A 17920-nucleotide genomic window follows, 5' to 3' on the forward strand; every position below is an offset into this window, starting at 1 on the left:
TACTTTGCCAGGTACTCTCGAATTTCAATATTCTATTCTTTACTGGAGGTAATGCATTTTCCACTAATTTTGTCACAAATAAATGTGGATATGAGTCACTACTTGCTTTTATACCACTATTTATACCAAAACATTTTTCAAATCGAGCATAATAATCGCTTGTGTCTTCATCTTGCTTTTGTTTACAGGCTGTGATTGCACCCCAATCTTCCTTTTTTGTAGTTAATAAACGTGGCAGTACCTGTACTAGTAAACCTGGTAATAGTTTAACTTTATCCCCGAGCCCTGAACCTGCGGCTCGGCCCCTTTCTTCCTCTGCTAATGCTGTCCAGTCTATCTTTTGGTCTCCCACTTCCCACTCTTTTTCTTTCAGTTTTTCATATATGCCAGTAGGCAAAAGCACCTTTAATATTGTCATAATATCAGGAAAGGTGTACTCTCCCATCAGTAACATGTCTTTAATTTCTCGGTGGAAACCCGCTGGGTCTTTGTCATGGCTAGGTACTACTTTCTTCATTTCTAATAATTCCATTTTTGATATAGGTGTGTAAACAAATACACGGTGAAACTCATTGTCTTCGCCTTTTATTGGGTGCACTTCTCGTAAAGGATTTTGTCTATCCATGTAGTACGGTGCTCTTTCTCTGGGGGGCAGGGAGAGAGAATCTGGATTTACAAAAAGGACGTACTGCTTACGTGACACTAATATCTCTTTAATTAGCTTGTTACTAGAACCTTTCCATCTGTACGTGAGTAGTTCCGTTAATATATCAGGTAAAGGACCAGGATCAGCATGTTGGCTCTTATATAATATGAGGAGTTGCTGAATCATATAGATTCCAGCTAAACGTTGTTCATCTGTACTGAGGTTGAGAAACGTGCGTGCTACGGTCTCATCACCGTATTTTTCAGGACTAACAATCCAGTGAACGGCTGATCTGGCTAATTCTTGCTCATCCATGGAATCGAGGAGGTGGTAACCCCTTCGTTCTCGTAGTATTTTATCTGCGGCTTGAAACGAATGTTCAGGAGACTTCAGATTTATTACAGGCGTCGGATACGTTCTGCTATTATTTGGACATACAGAGTGTATTGGATCAGAAAAACATCTAGTATTTTCACAAGATCTTCCTCTGCCTACATAGGCTATGGTCTCTGACTGTCTTGCAGAATTCCCTGCTTCGGACACTTCATCTTGCTCAAACTCGTCTGTTTCCAATCTCTCTTCATGAATACGCTCTATTTCTTTACGTATTTTTCGGCACATGGCTATTATACAATTTTGCTTATCGTGTCTCCCTTCTGATATATTCTGACTCCATCTTGTAAGAATAAGCATTGCATTCCGGTCTACCCCCGGACGATCTTGATTTCTGATCACACAGTTTATGAGGAAACGTAACAGTTCCCCTTGTATCTCTACTTTCTGGAATTCCATAGCTCTGTTAATACATCCTGGATCTCGTCCTGTTTGAACAAAATGATATATGTTATCTAGATGCGTAGCCATCCCTGGTAACCTTGCTAAATACTCTGCGGCTCGTCTGATACGTAATGATGCCAGGACCATTTCGTCCTCTTTACCAACCACGGGGTCATATCTACAATTTACAAGGAGTTCCTTAAGCGTACGTTCATTTACGAACTTAGGTGTGCGTGAATGTGCTGACTCTTGAAAGACAAGTTTATTTATTCTAGGTGGTGTAAAAGTACTGCTAGCACCTCCCGTGGCCCCATCTGGGGCGTCGGGTGTGAAAGGGTTCGTCGAACGTGATACAGCAACTATGGGTGTCGATACCCCTGTAGAGTCGACTGCGGAAACAGATGCGGAAACAGATGTGCTTGCCGATGCTTGTATCGGGACTTGCTGTTGCACGGGGACAGATACCTGATCCTGACGTTGAACCCCTCCGCCAGACGGTCTATGTGGTGTGGCGTTAGCATACTCGGGGGCTGCATCGTCTAGATATGAGGAAAGGAAAACATCTTCTGCGGTTCTGGGATGCCCCTTTGGATGTACCTTAATTGGAAATAACGGGGGTGGCAAGTCTTTTGGCACCTCCGTAACAGCCTTAGGTAGTCCTTCGGCTAGAAGGGGATACATACCATTCATAAGAGCATTTCTTTGTCTATTTACTTGTTCTGATTTCACTCGGATACCTTCCTCAATTAATAGATTTTCTTGAACTTTATTTGAACTTTCTTTACTCCTCTCTTCTTGTCTACGTGCTTTTTCTGTTCGTCTATGAGATTCTTTACGCCATAACTCAACGGCGTCTTTCTGTGACTGTCTGACCTTTCTTTTCCATAACTCTTCCTCCACTTTCATGATGCACTCTGCATCCCAGGTTCCCGCTATGGGCCACCTTTGACTTTCCGGTAATCCTTTGGTATAATCTACCCATAGATCAAGAAACAATATGGCATCTAAGCCATGTTTATGGTACATGAAATGTCCTGGAGTGTCTCTAGGAGGAATAGGAACTGCTTCTTCAAGCACCCCTTTTCTGGTAGTAATCTGTCTTAACTTCGAGAAGAGCGGCATATTGACAACTGATCTGATACTTACTCTTGAACTTACTTAATACGAGAAACACAATAATGAACAGTGAACAATGAACAGTCATTCATACCACAATATGCAAGACATTTTCTGAATACTTTAAACATTAAACATTAAACATTATAACAATGATCGACAATGATGACAGTCTGCCTAACTAATCACCACGCTGAATTCTTGACAATAACTGAATACTTCGGAATACTTGATATACTGCCAAACAGTACATATACACTGCTAAACAGTGCAGACCGGATTTGTGTACCCAAATCCGTCTTGACCGGCACAACCTATGTGCGCGTCAACACGCCTCCCCGGCGATGGTACTCACCGAGTAGCTCCTTGAAACGGAAGGCCTCAGAGAATGGACAGGACTCGATAACTGCGGACATCGGACCCTCTGGACGTCGGAATTTCGGAAAACCTGGTGGGCCTCTGTATACCTCGGATCTTGCTCTCTCAGATAGGCTCTGGTCGGGATACTTCGCACTTCTCACCGCCTCGTCTGGGTTGAACGCAGCCTCAGTCGCCCCCGCTTGACCGGAGGGAGCTTACAGGAAATCCTGCTGGTACGCGTTTATGGTCCGTCCAGCTGTGGCAGGAGACCGGGCCTGCAACGCACCGCCGGCGCGTGAGATGAGAAAGTGTCCCTATTCGGGCGCCATTATGTGGTAAATAAAATAAATATTACCGGACTGAATTTCATGCGGAATCTTAAATTAAAGTAAAATAGCTCAAAATAACGAGAGGCAGAATCCGTGGTATAAGAGGTTTCTAATGGGCTTTATTCCATTCAAAATGGCCGACTCGAGTCGCGGCCCTCAGGTTCCGTCACCACGAAGGTTCAGGAAGTGAAGTACAATAATTTATTAACAGACATGTATTTTTATAATAAGTACATTACAATGAAACGAATGTAGAAGGCGTAACATTTGATAAGAAAAATGACGTGACAGTGACATAATCGAAACTAGGCGTAATAAGGAATAAAAGAAACATGATTGGTTAGAATTATCAGGCATAGGTGGATCTATAAGATAATACTTGGCATAGATGCGCGCGCGGCAGCATGACGTGTAATTGACGTGCAACTAGGGGGTGAAGGGGACTTGACATTTAGCTCTACATGTGGAGACGAGAAGTCTGGGGTCAAGTCATCCTAATCCCAAATCATATCTAACATCCTATGTTTAAAGAACTATGTTATCCACAAGGAAGAGACTCTCGGACAGAATCTATTCTATACTGACTGTGTGCGTGTACAAGCGTCTAAGTGTCTATATGAGATGCGAGGGGCAGAAAACTTTCCATGGCAACAGGGCTATGAATCACTTGCAGGAGGACGGAAAGACTGAGTCCTTTGCTTGTGAGCTAAAGGAAATGTTTACCTAAATCACTGGACAGGAATGCATCGGCTGAAGAGCAAAATAGATAATTCGAAGGTGAAATACAACTTCTTGGCAGACAGGCGAAAACTGGCCGAGGCAGGCACCGTTAGCTGCACAGGGAGTAGGACAAAGTTCATGGATACAGATGCGAGCTCAAGCTGAAGCTGTCAGAGACAGAGAGCAGGGAAAGGCTTTGAGGACAGAATCGGGCCTACTCGCCTGAACTGTAAAAATGGAGTAACTTAGCCATATAAAGTCGGTGGCCTTTCATACTAAGGAATCGAATATCCAGCCCATTGATGGCTGATCTGACAGAGAACATGTTGACAGTAGACACACATATGTTTGCGTCTTAGAAACTGGAACTGGAGGGAACATACATGTACTTGTAACATGCATATAGAACCGTTGGGGTCCAAGATAGGGGACATAACTGATCAGGAAAATCCACATTTCCACAAATGGTTTATGAAAATCAACACGGCTGCTACAGGTGAGGCTCGAACTCACAACCTCGGCATGGCACAGTGCAAGTACTGCTGTATAAGTACCGCGCGCTAACCGATTGCGCCACTGGAGTTCTCTCTTTTCACATCTCCCCAGGTGAGCCATCTACAGCTGACCAAGTAGATGACAGACACTGCTCCATCATTCACTGTGCAAGATCGACTCACATGCTAGCATGTTATCATGACTATTAAAAATACAGTCCAAACGGAATAGATTCTATAATTGTCCTATAACATATGCTCTGTCTATTCAAAACCCCATAGAATTATATCTTGACAGTTCTGACAAAGTCTAGGGGAATCTTATGAATATTTGTAATTAGCACATAGTAAGAATTTCCCAAAAATGAAATGTAGGTCCCTGATTGGGGGAAGACGTGGAATGTGAGATCTTGCCTCAGCTGTTTTTTTCTTTTTTAGGTACAGTATATTGACACTTCAGTACCTTTTGTGAAGCAAGGTTTCAGATGGGGCTGTAGGGCAGACGAGGTGGCCGAGTGGTTAAGGCGATGGACTGCTAATCCATTGAGCTCTGCACGCGTGGGTTCGAATCCCACCTTCGTCGGAAAGCCATCAGAGTCTCTTTTGATGGCCAGCATTTCTTGTAGTATAATTACACTCTCTTTCAAGACAGAGCCAGGATCCGCTAGATGGGATCATCTGACTGTTCCATTTTAACAAATATGTCAAATAAAGTGAAGTATTTTGTGCGTAATAGAAATTAGATCTTTCATGGAGTTTCCAGAGGATTGCCTTTCACTCACTCCTGGCTTATTAACCAGTTTGGATAAATAGATTGATAAGAAAGCAGCTCTTACTCCTAAAGTTTAGGCCGTCTCAAATGAATGACTGTTAACATATGTCTGCCCCACAGAGACAGATCACTTCTAATAAGTGGGTTCTCTATATGTCACTGATTGCAGACATACTAACTAGAGCTATCGGTATGGTCTTGAATGCGAAAACTCTTATTTTCTCATATGAAAATGTAGTTTTTCATACTTCCAAAAAAAGTGCCTTAAGCATGGTCTTCAATGTGTGCGCGCACGTGGACATTCATATGCAACTACGTTTCCATACAGAGTCTCAAAATCATAGATATATTCATACCTCAGTAAGAATACATGTTGCAATTTACATCCTGCGTGCAGACTGGCCTTGTAGCTCAGTGGCAGAGCACTGGTCTTGTAAACCAGGGGTCATGAGTTCAAGCCTCATCAGGGCCTTTTTACATGAGTCTTTCTGTATGTTGTTTTCAAGTCATTCTTCCCTGGAGTCACACCTTGCTTTAGGATTGCTTATTGCCAAGCTTCCCTTTCCTGCTTTCATATTATCAAGAAAATATCATGAAGATCATTGAATTATAAATTATTGCCTCACCCCTTCCGATCGCCTGACGAACGCCTGACAAACGCCATTCTCACCCTGGCGGGCAAGCCCTGCCGGGCAAAGCCAAATAAGCCATGCATATTTACAGTTCCTTTGAAAGGCAGAGCGAGGACTAGGACCTCTGTTCCGACTGAATCTGCATCCACAGAAAGGATGTAATAAGGCCCTACAAATTTCACCAAGGAGATGTGAAAGTCTTCCCCCATAAAATACTTTTTTTCCCAGATACCCCGGCTCTTAGGCAAATGAGGTTACTCCTCAAAACCCCACCCCCACTCACCATAAATATCCTTCTCTCCTGCTGTCCATTCAAATGATACAAGGTATCTTGTACATAGAGAGAAAGGGAGAATAGGCAGACTTGCTTCAAAGATTTGATGACTTTGGATGGGGGGGTTGAATGAAGAAGTGAACCTGGTTTCTGGGAAAGGAGTATCGAGATGAAGATGAGGAAAAGTGAACATGGACCACATTCATAGGTTAGAGAAATACATTTAATAGGTTGAATGGTTTTGAAAAGTGAACTTCGAGCAGTAATTGTTGTTTTTTAAACTGCAAAGAAATTAAAAATGAATGTGGGATTGGAGGCACACTCTGAGCAGAAAAGCACCATAAGCTGCTATGGTGCAACTCAAGATGGTGAATAGAACCTTTAATATGATGATGCTCTTCTTTTGCTAGTTTTTTCGAGTCACCTTTTATTGTAAGTAGCTGATACAGCATTTTTTGCAGCTCTTCAGTTTATGGTTATCATGTGAGAACACTGTTTTCATCATATTTATTATTCTACAAATGTATTTTTAAATGCACTGATGTGGTGTTTGCATGAAATGCAAGATGGCACATCATGGAATGTTTAAACTGAGCATCGCGGAGGATATATGATATTTGGCACCCAGAGGAGTAGGACACGTAGATCCTATAAGAAGTAAAGACTCTCTAGCAATGGCCGTCCATACTCTGAGTTTAAACTTTACTTTTTGTGAAATGGTTTATGAAAAACAACACGGCTGCTCCAGGTGAGGCTCGAACTCACAACCTCGGCATGGCTCAGTGCAAGTACTGCTGTATAAGTACCGCGCGCTAACCGATTGCGCCACTGGAGCTCTCTCTTTTCACATCTCCCCAGGTGAGCCATCTACAGCTGACCAAGTAGATGACAGACACTGCTCCATCATTCACTGTGCAAGATCGACTCACATGCTAGCATGTTATCATGACTATTAAAAATACAGTCCAAACGGAATAGATTCTATAATTGTCCTATAACATATGCTCTGTCTATTCAAAACCCCATAGAATTATATCTTGACAGTTCTGACAAAGTCTAGGGGAATCTTATGAATATTTGTAATTAGCACATAGTAAGAATTTCCCAAAAATGAAATGTAGGTCCCTGATTGGGGGAAGACGTGGAATGTGAGATCTTGCCTCAGCTGTTTTTTTCTTTTTTAGGTACAGTATATTGACACTTCAGTACCTTTTGTGAAGCAAGGTTTCAGATGGGGCTGTAGAGCAGACGAGGTGGCCGAGTGGTTAAGGCGATGGACTGCTAATCCATTGTGCTCTGCACGCGTGGGTTCGAATCCCACCTTCGTCGGAAAGCCATCAGAGTCTCTTTTGATGGCCAGCATTTCTTGTAGTATAATTACACTCTCTTTCAAGACAGAGCCAGGATCTGCTAGATGGGATCATCTGACTGTTCCATTTTAACAAATATGTCAAATAAAGTGAAGTATTTTGTGCGTAATAGAAATTAGATCTTTCATGGAGTTTCCAGAGGATTGCCTTTCACTCACTCCTGGCTTATTAACCAGTTTGGATAAATAGATTGATAAGAAAGCAGCTCTTACTCCTAAAGTTTAGGCCGTCTCAAATGAATGACTGTTAACATATGTCTGCCCCACAGAGACAGATCACTTCTAATAAGTGGGTTCTGTATATGTCACTGATTGCAGACATACTAACTAGAGCTATCGGTATGGTCTTGAATGCGAAAACTCTTATTTTCTCATATGAAAATGTAGTTTTTCATACTTCCAAAAAAAGTGCCTTAAGCATGGTCTTCAATGTGTGCGCGCACGTGGACATTCATATGCAACTACGTTTCCATACAGAGTCTCAAAATCATAGATATATTCATACCTCAGTAAGAATACATGTTGCAATTTACATCCTGCGTGCAGACTGGCCTTGTAGCTCAGTGGCAGAGCACTGGTCTTGTAAACCAGGGGTCATGAGTTCAAGCCTCATCAGGGCCTTTTTACATGAGTCTTTCTGTATGTTGTTTTCAAGTCATTCTTCCCTGGAGTCACACCTTGCTTTAGGATTGCTTATTGCCAAGCTTCCCTTTCCTGCTTTCATATTATCAAGAAAATATCATGAAGATCATTGAATTATAAATTATTGCCTCACCCCTTCCGATCGCCTGACGAACGCCTGGCAAACGCCATTCTCACCCTGCCGGGCAAAGCCAAATAAGCCATGCATATTTACAGTTCCTTTGAAAGGCAGAGCGAGGACTAGGACCTCTGTTCCGACTGAATCTGCATCCACAGAAAGGATGTTATAAGGCCCTACAAATTTCACCAAGGAGATGTGAAAGTCTTCCCCCATAAAATACTTTTTTTCCCAGATACCCCGGCTCTTAGGCAAATGAGGTTACTCCTCAAAACCCCACCCCCACTCACCATAAATATCCTTCTCTCCTGCTGTCCATTCAAATGATACAAGGTATCTTGTACATAGAGAGAAAGGGAGAATAGGCAGACTTGCTTCAAAGATTTGGTGACCTTGGATGGGTGGGTTGAATGAAGAAGTGAACCTGGTTTCTGGGAAAGGAGTATCGAGATGAAGATGAGGAAAAGTGAACATGGACCACATTCATAGGTTAGAGAAATACATTTAATAGGTTGAATGGTTTTGAAAAGTGAACTTCGAGCAGTAATTGTTGTTTTTTAAACTGCAAAGAAATTAAAAATGAATGTGGGATTGGAGGCACACTCTGAGCAGAAAAGCACCATAAGCTGCTATGGTGCAACTCAAGATGGTGAATAGAACCTTTAATATGATGATGCTCTTCTTTTGCTAGTTTTTTCGAGTCACCTTTTATTGTAAGTAGCTGATACAGCATTTTTTGCAGCTCTTCAGTTTATGGTTATCATGTGAGAACACTGTTTTCATCATATTTATTATTCTACAAATGTATTTTTAAATGCACTGATGTGGTGTTTGCATGAAATGCAAGATGGCACATCATGGAATGTTTAAACTGAGCATCGCGGAGGATATGTGATATTTGGCACCCAGAGGAGTAGGACACGTAGATCCTATAAGAAGTAAAGACTCTCTAGCAAGGGCCGTCCATACTCTGAGTTTAAACTTTACTTTTTGTGAAATGGTTTATGAAAAACAACACGGCTGCTCCAGGTGAGGCTCGAACTCACAACCTCGGCATGGCTCAGTGCAAGTACTGCTGTATAAGTACCGCGCGCTAACCGATTGCGCCACTGGAGCTCTCTCTTTTCACATCTCCCCAGGTGAGCCATCTACAGCTGACCAAGTAGATGACAGACACTGCTCCATCATTCACTGTGCAAGATCGACTCACATGCTAGCATGTTATCATGACTATTAAAAATACAGTCCAAACGGAATAGATTCTATAATTGTCCTATAACATATGCTCTGTCTATTCAAAACCCCATAGAATTATATCTTGACAGTTCTGACAAAGTCTAGGGGAATCTTATGAATATTTGTAATTAGCACATAGTAAGAATTTCCCAAAAATGAAATGTAGGTCCCTGATTGGGGGAAGACGTGGAATGTGAGATCTTGCCTCAGCTGTTTTTTTCTTTTTTAGGTACAGTATATTGACACTTCAGTACCTTTTGTGAAGCAAGGTTTCAGATGGGGCTGTAGGGCAGACGAGGTGGCCGAGTGGTTAAGGCGATGGACTGCTAATCTATTGTGCTCTGCACGCGTGGGTTCGAATCCCACCTTCGTCGGAAAGCCATCAGAGTCTCTTTTGATGGCCAGCATTTCTTGTAGTATAATTACACTCTCTTTCAAGACAGAGCCAGGATCCGCTAGATGGGATCATCTGACTGTTCCATTTTAACAAATATGTCAAATAAAGTGAAGTATTTTGTGCGTAATAGAAATTAGATCTTTCATGGAGTTTCCAGAGGATTGCCTTTCACTCACTCCTGGCTTATTAACCAGTTTGGATAAATAGATTGATAAGAAAGCAGCTCTTACTCCTAAAGTTTAGGCCGTCTCAAATGAATGACTGTTAACATATGTCTGCCCCACAGAGACAGATCACTTCTAATAAGTGGGTTTTCTATATGTCACTGATTGCAGACATACTAACTAGAGCTATCGGTATGGTCTTGAATGCGAAAACTCTTATTTTCTCATATGAAAATGTAGTTTTTCATACTTCCAAAAAAAGTGCCTTAAGCATGGTCTTCAATGTGTGCGCGCACGTGGACATTCATATGCAACTACGTTTCCATACAGTCTCAAAATCATAGATATATTCATACCTCAGTAAGAATACATGTTGCAATTTACATCCTGCGTGCAGACTGGCCTTGTAGCTCAGTGGCAGAGCACTGGTCTTGTAAACCAGGGGTTATGAGTTCAAGCCTCATCAGGGCCTTTTTACATGACTCTTTCTGTATGTTGTTTTCAAGTCATTCTTCCCTGGAGTCACACCTTGCTTTAGGATTGCTTATTGCCAAGCTTCCCTTTCCTGCTTTCACATTATCAAGAAAATATCATGAAGATCATTGAATTATAAATTATTGCCTCACCCCTTCCGATCGCCTGACGAACGCCTGACAAACTCCATTCTCACCCTGCCGGGCAAAGCCAAATAAGCCATGCATATTTACAGTTCCTTTGAAAGGCAGAGCGAGGACTAGGACCTCTGTTCCGACTGAATCTGCATCCACAGAAAGGATGTTATAAGGCCCTACAAATTTCACCAAGGAGATGTGAAAGTCTTCCCCCATAAAATACTTTTTTTCCCAGATACCCCGGCTCTTAGGCAAATGAGGTTACTCCTCAAAACCCCACCCCCACTCACCATAAATATCCTTCTCTCCTGCTGTCCATTCAAATGATACAAGGTATCTTGTACATAGAGAGAAAGGGAGAATAGGCAGACTTGCTTCAAAGATTTGATGACTTTGGATGGGTGGGTTGAATGAAGAATTGAACCTGGTTTCTGGGAAAGGAGTATCGAGATGAAGATGAGGAAAAGTGAACATGGACCACATTCATAGGTTAGAGAAATACATTTAATAGGTTGAATGGTTTTGAAAAGTGAACTTCGAGCAGTAATTGTTGTTTTTTAAACTGCAAAGAAATTAAAAATGAATGTGGGATTGGAGGCACACTCTGAGCAGAAAAGCACCATAAGCTGCTATGTTGCAACTCAAGATGGTGAATAGAACCTTTAATATGATGATGCTCTTCTTTTGCTAGTTTTTTCGAGTCACCTTTTATTGTAAGTAGCTGATACAGCATTTTTTGCAGCTCTTCAGTTTATGGTTATCATGTGAGAACACTGTTTTCATCATATTTATTATTCTACAAATGTATTTTTAAATGCACTGATGTGGTGTTTGCATGAAATGCAAGATGGCACATCATGGAATGTTTAAACTGAGCATCGCGGAGGATATATGATATTTGGCACCCAGAGGAGTAGGACACGTAGATCCTATAAGAAGTAAAGACTCTCTAGCAAGGGCCGTCCATACTCTGAGTTTAAACTTTACTTTTTGTGAAATGGTTTATGAAAAACAACACGGCTGCTCCAGGTGAGGCTCGAACTCACAACCTCGGCATGGCTCAGTGCAAGTACTGCTGTATAAGTACCGCGCGCTAACCGATTGCGCCACTGGAGCTCTCTCTTTTCACATCTCCCCAGGTGAGCCATCTACAGCTGACCAAGTAGATGACAGACACTGCTCCATCATTCACTGTGCAAGATCGACTCACATGCTAGCATGTTATCATGACTATTAAAAATACAGTCCAAACGGAATAGATTCTATAATTGTCCTATAACATATGCTCTGTCTATTCAAAACCCCATAGAATTATATCTTGACAGTTCTGACAAAGTCTAGGGGAATCTTATGAATATTTGTAATTAGCACATAGTAAGAATTTCCCAAAAATGAAATGTAGGTCCCTGATTGGGGGAAGACGTGGAATGTGAGATCTTGCCTCAGCTGTTTTTTTCTTTTTTAGGTACAGTATATTGACACTTCAGTACCTTTTGTGAAGCAAGGTTTCAGATGGGGCTGTAGAGCAGACGAGGTGGCCGAGTGGTTAAGGCGATGGACTGCTAATCCATTGTGCTCTGCACGCGTGGGTTCGAATCCCACCTTCGTCGGAAAGCCATCAGAGTCTCTTTTGATGGCCAGCATTTCTTGTAGTATAATTACACTCTCTTTCAAGACAGAGCCAGGATCTGCTAGATGGGATCATCTGACTGTTCCATTTTAACAAATATGTCAAATAAAGTGAAGTATTTTGTGCGTAATAGAAATTAGATCTTTCATGGAGTTTCCAGAGGATTGCCTTTCACTCACTCCTGGCTTATTAACCAGTTTGGATAAATAGATTGATAAGAAAGCAGCTCTTACTCCTAAAGTTTAGGCCGTCTCAAATGAATGACTGTTAACATATGTCTGCCCCACAGAGACAGATCACTTCTAATAAGTGGGTTCTGTATATGTCACTGATTGCAGACATACTAACTAGAGCTATCGGTATGGTCTTGAATGCGAAAACTCTTATTTTCTCATATGAAAATGTAGTTTTTCATACTTCCAAAAAAAGTGCCTTAAGCATGGTCTTCAATGTGTGCGCGCACGTGGACATTCATATGCAACTACGTTTCCATACAGAGTCTCAAAATCATAGATATATTCATACCTCAGTAAGAATACATGTTGCAATTTACATCCTGCGTGCAGACTGGCCTTGTAGCTCAGTGGCAGAGCACTGGTCTTGTAAACCAGGGTTCATGAGTTCAAGCCTCATCAGGGCCTTTTTACATGAGTCTTTCTGTATGTTGTTTTCAAGTCATTCTTCCCTGGAGTCACACTTTGCTTTAGGATTGCTTATTGCCAAGCTTCCCTTTCCTGCTTTCATATTATCAAGAAAATATCATGAAGATCATTGAATTATAAATTATTGCCTCACCCCTTCCGATCGCCTGACGAACGCCTGACAAACGCCATTCTCACCCTGCCGGGCAAAGCCAAATAAGCCATGCATATTTACAGTTCCTTTGAAAGGCAGAGCGAGGACTAGGACCTCTGTTCTGACTGAATCTGCATCCACAGAAAGGATGTTATAAGGCCCTACAAATTTCACCAAGGAGATGTGAAAGTCTTCCCCCATAAAATACTTTTTTTCCCAGATACCCCGGCTCTTAGGCAAATAAGGTTACTCCTCAAAACCCCACCCCCACTCACCATAAATATCCTTCTCTCCTGCTGTCCATTCAAATGATACAAGGTATCTTGTACATAGAGAGACAGGGAGAATAGCCAGACTTGCTTCAAAGATTTGGTGACCTTGGATGGGTGGGTTGAATGAAGAAGTGAACCTGGTTTCTGGGAAAGGAGTATCGAGATGAAGATGAGGAAAAGTGAACATGGACCACATTCATAGGTTAGAGAAATACATTTAATAGGTTGAATGGTTTTGAAAAGTGAACTTCGAGCAGTAATTGTTGTTTTTTAAACTGCAAAGAAATTAAAAATGAATGTGGGATTGGAGGCACACTCTGAGCAGAAAAGCACCATAAGCTGCTATGGTGCAACTCAAGATGGTGAATAGAACCTTTAATATGATGATGCTCTTCTTTTGCTAGTTTTTTCGAGTCACCTTTTATTGTAAGTAGCTGATACAGCATTTTTTGCAGCTCTTCAGTTTATGGTTATCATGTGAGAACACTGTTTTCATCATATTTATTATTCTACAAATGTATTTTTAAATGCACTGATGTGGTGTTTGCATGAAATGCAAGATGGCACATCATGGAATGTTTAAACTGAGCATCGCGGAGGATATGTGATATTTGGCACCCAGAGGAGTAGGACACGTAGATCCTATAAGAAGTAAAGACTCTCTAGCAAGGGCCGTCCATACTCTGAGTTTAAACTTTACTTTTTGTGAAATGGTTTATGAAAAACAACACGGCTGCTCCAAGTGAGGCTCGAACTCACAACCTCGGCATGGCTCAGTGCAAGTACTGCTGTATAAGTACCGCACGCTAACCGATTGCGCCACTGGAGCTCTCTATTTTCACATCTCCCCAGGTGAGCCATCTACAGCTGACCAAGTAGATGACAGACACTGCTCCATCATTCACTGTGCAAGATCGACTCACATGCTAGCATGTTATCATGACTATTAAAAATACAGTCCAAACGGAATAGATTCTATAATTGTCCTATAACATATGCTCTGTCTATTCAAAACCCCATAGAATTATATCTTGACAGTTCTGACAAAGTCTAGGGGAATCTTATGAATATTTGTAATTAGCACATAGTAAGAATTTCCCAAAAATGAAATGTAGGTCCCTGATTGGGGGAAGACGTGGAATGTGAGATCTTGCCTCAGCTGTTTTTTTCTTTTTTAGGTACAGTATATTGACACTTCAGTACCTTTTGTGAAGCAAGGTTTCAGATGGGGCTGTAGGGCAGACGAGGTGGCCGAGTGGTTAAGGCGATGGACTGCTAATCCATTGTGCTCTGCACGCGTGGGTTCGAATCCCACCTTCGTCGGAAAGCCATCAGAGTCTCTTTTGATGGCCAGCATTTCTTGTAGTATAATTACACTCTCTTTCAAGACAGAGCCAGGATCCGCTAGATGGGATCATCTGACTGTTCCATTTTAACAAATATGTAAAATAAAGTGAAGTATTTTGTGCGTAATAGAAATTAGATCTTTCATGGAGTTTCCAGAGGATTGCCTTTCACTCACTCCTGGCTTATTAACCAGTTTGGATAAATAGATTGATAAGAAAGCAGCTCTTACTCCTAAAGTTTAGGCCGTCTCAAATGAATGACTGTTAACATATGTCTGCCCCACAGAGACAGATCACTTCTAATAAGTGGGTTCTCTATATGTCACTGATTGCAGACATACTAACTAGAGCTATCGGTATGGTCTTGAATGCGAAAACTCTTATTTTCTCATATGAAAATGTAGTTTTTCATACTTCCAAAAAAAGTGCCTTAAGCATGGTCTTCAATGTGTGCGCGCACGTGGACATTCATATGCAACTACGTTTCCATACAGAGTCTCAAAATCATAGATATATTCATACCTCAGTAAGAATACATGTTGCAATTTACATCCTGCGTACAGACTGGCCTTGTAGCTCAGTGGCAGAGCACTGGTCTTGTAAACCAGGGTTCATGAGTTCAAGCCTCATCAGGGCCTTTTTACATGAGTCTTTCTGTATGTTGTTTTCAAGTCATTCTTCCCTGGAGTCACACCTTGCTTTAGGATTGCTTATTGCCAAGCTTCCATTTCCTGCTTTCATATTATCAAGAAAATATCATGAAGATCATTGAATTATAAATTATTGCCTCACCCCTTCCGAACGCCTGACAAACGCCATTCTCACCCTGCCGGGCAAAGCCAAATAAGCCATGCATATTTACAGTTCCTTTGAAAGGCAGAGCGAGGACTAGGACCTCTGTTCCGACTGAATCTGCATCCACAGAAAGGATGTTATAAGGCCCTACAAATTTCACCAAGGAGATGTGAAAGTCTTCCCCCATAAAATACTTTTTTTCCCAGATACCCCGGCTCTTAGGCAAATGAGGTTACTCCTCAAAACCCCACCCCCACTCACCATAAATATCCTTCTCTCCTGCTGTCCATTCAAATGATACAAGGTATCTTGTACATAGAGAGAAAGGGAGAATAGGCAGACTTGCTTCAAAGATTTGGTGACCTTGGATGGGTGGGTTGAATGAAGAAGTGAACCTGGTTTCTGGGAAAGGAGTATCGAGATGAAGATGAGGAAAAGTGAACATGGACCACATTCATAGGTTAGAGAAATACATTTAATAGGTTGAATGGTTTTGAAAAGTGAACTTCGAGCAGTAATTGTTGTTTTTTAAACTGCAAAGAAATTAAAAATGAATGTGGGATTGGAGGCACACTCTGAGCAGAAAAGCACCATAAGCTGCTATGGTGCAACTCAAGATGGTGAATAGAACCTTTAATATGATGATGCTCTTCTTTTGCTAGTTTTTTCGAGTCACCTTTTATTGTAAGTAGCTGATACAGCATTTTTTGCAGCTCTTCAGTTTATGGTTATCATGTGAGAACACTGTTTTCATCATATTTATTATTCTACAAATGTATTTTTAAATGCACTGATGTGGTGTTTGCATGAAATGCAAGATGGCACATCATGGAATGTTTAAACTGAGCATCGCGGAGGATATGTGATATTTGGCACCCAGAGGAGTAGGACACGTAGATCCTATAAGAAGTAAAGACTCTCTAGCAAGGGCCGTCCATACTCTGAGTTTAAACTTTACTTTTTGTGAAATGGTTTATGAAAAACAACACGGCTGCTCCAGGTGAGGCTCGAACTCACAACCTCGGCATGGCTCAGTGCAAGTACTGCTGTATAAGTACCGCACGCTAACCGATTGCGCCACTGGAGCTCTCTCTTTTCACATCTCCCCAGGTGAGCCATCTACAGCTGACCAAGTAGAGGACAGACACTGCTCCATCATTCACTGTGCAAGATCGACTCACATGCTAGCATGTTATCATGACTATTAAAAATACAGTCCAAACGGAATAGATTCTATAATTGTCCTATAACATATGCTCTGTCTATTCAAAACCCCATAGAATTATATCTTGAAAGTTCTGACAAAGTCTAGGGGAATCTTATGAATATTTGTAATTAGTACATAGTAAGAATTTCCCAAAAATGAAATGTAGGTCCCTGATTGGGGGAAGACGTGGAATGTGAGATCTTGCCTCAGCTGTTTTTTTCTTTTTTAGGTACAGTATATTGACACTTCACTACCTTTTGTGAAGCAAGGTTTCAGATGGGGCTGTAGGGCAGACGAGGTGGCCGAGTTGTTAAGGCGATGGACGGCTAATCCATTATGCTCTGCACGCGTGGGTTCGAATCCCACCTTCGTCGGAAAGCCATCAGAGTCTCTTTTGATGGCCAGCATTTCTTGTAGTATAATTACACTCTCTTTCAAGACAGAGCCAGGATCCGCTAGATGGGATCATCTGACTGTTCCATTTTAACAAATATGTCAAATAAAGTGAAGTATTTTGTGCGTAATAGAAATTAGATCTTTCATGGAGTTTCCAGAGGATTGCCTTTCACTCACTCCTGGCTTATTAACCAGTTTGGATAAATAGATTGATAAGAAAGCAGCTCTTACTCCTAAAGTTTAGGCCGTCTCAAATGAATGACTGTTAACATATGTCTGCCCCACAGAGACAGATCACTTCTAATAAGTGGGTTTTCTATATGTCACTGATTGCAGACATACTAACTAGAGCTATCGGTATGGTCTTGAATGCGAAAACTCTTATTTTCTCATATGAAAATGTAGTTTTTCATACTTCCAAAAAAAGTGCCTTAAGCATGGTCTTCAATGTGTGCGCGCAGGTGGACATTCATATGCAACTACGTTTCCATACAGAGTCTCAAAATCATAGATATATTCATACCTCAGTAAGAATACATGTTGCAATTTACATCCTGCGTGCAGACTGGCCTTGTAGCTCAGTGGCAGAGCACTGGTCTTGTAAACCAGGGGTTATGAGTTCAAGCCTCATCAGGGCCTTTTTACATGACTCTTTCTGTATGTTGTTTTCAAGTCATTCTTCCCTGGAGTCACACCTTGCTTTAGGATTGCTTATTGCCAAGCTTCCCTTTCCTGCTTTCATATTATCAAGAAAATATCATGAAGATCATTGAATTATAAATTATTGCCTCACCCCTTCCGATCGCCTGACGAACGCCTGAC

The 17920-nt window shown here is 41.5% G+C and overlaps 11 non-coding genes across 11 annotated transcripts; 6 read left to right on the forward strand and 5 right to left on the reverse strand.

The window, feature by feature from the left end:
- The first annotated feature begins 4943 nt into the window (after positions 1 to 4943).
- TRNAS-GCU (transfer RNA serine (anticodon GCU)) lies at positions 4944 to 5025 on the forward strand. Its single transcript has one exon. It is a non-coding gene; the product is annotated as a tRNA-Ser (tRNA).
- A 589-nt stretch (positions 5026 to 5614) lies between these two features.
- On the forward strand, positions 5615 to 5686 carry TRNAT-UGU (transfer RNA threonine (anticodon UGU)). Its single transcript has one exon. It is a non-coding gene; the product is annotated as a tRNA-Thr (tRNA).
- Positions 5687 to 6860: 1174 nt separating this feature from the next.
- Positions 6861 to 6955, reverse strand: TRNAI-UAU (transfer RNA isoleucine (anticodon UAU)). Its single transcript has 2 exons — positions 6918 to 6955; positions 6861 to 6896 (listed from the first exon to the last, which is right to left on the reverse strand). It is a non-coding gene; the product is annotated as a tRNA-Ile (tRNA).
- Positions 6956 to 7367: 412 nt separating this feature from the next.
- TRNAS-GCU (transfer RNA serine (anticodon GCU)) lies at positions 7368 to 7449 on the forward strand. Its single transcript has one exon. It is a non-coding gene; the product is annotated as a tRNA-Ser (tRNA).
- A 589-nt stretch (positions 7450 to 8038) lies between these two features.
- On the forward strand, positions 8039 to 8110 carry TRNAT-UGU (transfer RNA threonine (anticodon UGU)). Its single transcript has one exon. It is a non-coding gene; the product is annotated as a tRNA-Thr (tRNA).
- A 1160-nt stretch (positions 8111 to 9270) lies between these two features.
- On the reverse strand, positions 9271 to 9365 carry TRNAI-UAU (transfer RNA isoleucine (anticodon UAU)). Its single transcript has 2 exons — positions 9328 to 9365; positions 9271 to 9306 (listed from the first exon to the last, which is right to left on the reverse strand). It is a non-coding gene; the product is annotated as a tRNA-Ile (tRNA).
- Positions 9366 to 11678: 2313 nt separating this feature from the next.
- On the reverse strand, positions 11679 to 11773 carry TRNAI-UAU (transfer RNA isoleucine (anticodon UAU)). Its single transcript has 2 exons — positions 11736 to 11773; positions 11679 to 11714 (listed from the first exon to the last, which is right to left on the reverse strand). It is a non-coding gene; the product is annotated as a tRNA-Ile (tRNA).
- Positions 11774 to 12185: 412 nt separating this feature from the next.
- TRNAS-GCU (transfer RNA serine (anticodon GCU)) lies at positions 12186 to 12267 on the forward strand. The gene has a single exon. It is a non-coding gene; the product is annotated as a tRNA-Ser (tRNA).
- A 1821-nt stretch (positions 12268 to 14088) lies between these two features.
- On the reverse strand, positions 14089 to 14183 carry TRNAI-UAU (transfer RNA isoleucine (anticodon UAU)). The gene is made up of 2 exons: positions 14146 to 14183; positions 14089 to 14124 (listed from the first exon to the last, which is right to left on the reverse strand). It is a non-coding gene; the product is annotated as a tRNA-Ile (tRNA).
- Positions 14184 to 14595: 412 nt separating this feature from the next.
- Positions 14596 to 14677, forward strand: TRNAS-GCU (transfer RNA serine (anticodon GCU)). The gene has a single exon. It is a non-coding gene; the product is annotated as a tRNA-Ser (tRNA).
- A 1810-nt stretch (positions 14678 to 16487) lies between these two features.
- TRNAI-UAU (transfer RNA isoleucine (anticodon UAU)) lies at positions 16488 to 16582 on the reverse strand. Its single transcript has 2 exons — positions 16545 to 16582; positions 16488 to 16523 (listed from the first exon to the last, which is right to left on the reverse strand). It is a non-coding gene; the product is annotated as a tRNA-Ile (tRNA).
- Between the last annotated feature and the right edge of the window lie 1338 nt (positions 16583 to 17920).

The sequence above is a fragment of the Triturus cristatus genome, chromosome 12 (assembly GCF_964204655.1).
Source record: "Triturus cristatus chromosome 12, aTriCri1.1, whole genome shotgun sequence".
NCBI classification, from domain to species: Eukaryota; Metazoa; Chordata; class Amphibia; order Caudata; family Salamandridae; genus Triturus; species Triturus cristatus.